This window comes from Arachis ipaensis, chromosome B04, assembly GCF_000816755.2.
Source record: "Arachis ipaensis cultivar K30076 chromosome B04, Araip1.1, whole genome shotgun sequence".
In the NCBI taxonomy this organism is placed as follows: Eukaryota; Viridiplantae; Streptophyta; class Magnoliopsida; order Fabales; family Fabaceae; genus Arachis; species Arachis ipaensis.
This window is the reverse complement of record NC_029788.2, coordinates 10,313,714-10,316,127: the sequence shown is the minus strand read 5'-3', so window position 1 is coordinate 10,316,127 and position 2,414 is coordinate 10,313,714.

Below are 2,414 nucleotides of genomic sequence, written 5' to 3'. Positions count from 1 at the left end.
TTTTTCTTCGCGTGTTTCATCTTCATCGTCGATTTTTTATTACTGTTGTCGTTGTTATATTTTTTTCCTCCTACTATTTCTATTGATTTTGTAACATTATGTATTTTTTTCATCTTTGTTTGATTTTTTCTTCCCAAGAAGAATTATGAGAATATGAAATAAGAAGATAAAGAAGAAGAAGCAGCAAAAGATGAGAATGAAGAAGAGGAAGAGTTTTGAATTATATAGAACTTATCAGCACACATACGCCAGAAATTTTTAAACAATACACTCGAATATCTTCCTGTTACACCTAAATATCTTCGTGTTACACTCAAATTTGCTGCAAAATATTTTCTCTAATGCTGCATTTTTTTTCTTCTTTTTTTTGTCATTTCTTTCTTTCTTTTAGTTGGATGGATGTAAGTTCATCATCTTCTAATTAATTTTGTAACATTATGTATTTCTTTTTCTTTTTTGTTTTTATTCTTATTAAAAGAGTAAAACAAGAAAAAACTTGAGAAGGTAAAAAAAAAAGAAAATATGAATAAGAAAAAAAGAAGAAGAAGATGGTGATGATAATGATGATGAAAAAAAAAAGAAGAAAAAGCAGCAGAAGATGATGATGAGGAAGGAGAAGAATTTTGAATTATGCAGAACTTATCAGCACACATGCACCGAAAAATCTTAAACAATACACTCAAATATCTTCCTATTACACCCAAATATCTTCGTGTTATACCCAAATTTGCTGCAAATATAGAAAAATATTTCCTTTAATGCTGTATTTTTTTTCTTCTTTTTTTTTCTTCTTATTTCTTTCTTTCTTTTAGTTGAATGAATGTAAGTTCATTCTCTTCCAAGTAATTTTGTACCATTATGTGTTTCTTCTTTTTTTTGTTTGATTTTTTATATTTTTATTCTTGCTAAAAGAGTAAAAACAAGAAGAAATTTGAGAAGATAAAACAAGAAAAAAATGAATAAAAAAAAAGATGATGATGATGATGATGTTGAAAAAGAAGAAGAAGACGCAGCAAAAGATGAAGAGGAGAGAGAAGAAGAGTTTTGAATTTTGCAGGACTTATTAGCACACATACACCGAAAATACTTAAACAATACACTTAAATATTTTCGTGTTACACCAAATATCTTCATATTACACCAAATTTGCTGTAAATATAGAAAAATATTTCCTCTAATGCAGAACTTTTACATTACATTCATCATTATTTACCTGCAGAATCATAAACTACTAATAAAAAAAATTAACTAGAATTGAACCATACCTCAGCCACTTGATTGGATTTAAAATAATAATCAATTTCGTTATGATTCAATTGACAATTTAAACTTAAATTATTCATTATCTTCAACAACGAGATAACTGATGATGGAAGAGAAGGAGGAGAAGAAATTCCAATGAAAAAAGGAGAAAAAGGAGGAGGAGGTGGTGGTGATATTTATGACGATGATAATAAAAAAGAGAAGAATTTGTATAAGAAAAAGAAAAAGAAGAAAAAAAAGAACATGTGCATGTGCACGTAAATATAAATCACTTATAAAAACTTGTATAAAAGATGACTTGTATACAAAGAATAATTCTTATTTTAATTTTATTATTTATAAAATTTATAGTAAATATTAATACGAGTCATTCTGTATTGTATGTGCTATTAATCATTAAGTATTTGGTACAAAGTGTTAATTATATTCTATAGTATCTTTTAGAGATAGAATTCATTAGTTGAAAATGATAAAATATATAATAACCACTAAGATTAACAGTTTTAAGAAAAGTGAATTTAAAAAAAAAATTGAATTATAATCAACATCCAAATTTTAAATCTGAGAAAGAAAAATCAAAGAAAATAAAACTATTACTAGAGATAAAATTGCTGCCTTCAAAACTTAATAAGCGGCTTTCCAAAGTTACAATTTTTTTTTTTTTTTTTGTTCGTGAACGTCACAGTTTTAAATTCTTCAAAGTTACGGAATTTGTTTTTCTAACTTACAGTAGCATCATTGGGCTCCCTTATTGAAAGTGGCCCTAATATCTGTTTCGGTTTTTATTTGTTTGTCTGTGAGATTTGGGGTTATGGAGATTTTTGTTTTTCACAAGAAAGTCAAGAAAAGAATATAATGTTGGGTTAGAAGCAAAAACTAGGAAAGGATTGGTTGAAAAATTCAAAGAAAATAGAAAAGGATTGGCTGAAAAATTAATACATGATGCCATTACCAGCACATGGAAATGCCACATCAAACACATTTCACAGTTACTTACTTCTATAAAATTTTAAAAAATACTATTTATTATACCCTAAATATTCTTTATATTCATATAAAAATATAGATATTAACTTATGATTAATTAATTATAGATTTAAATTAGCTTTTAATTAACAAAACAAAATTAAAGACTATTAATTTTAAAGAGT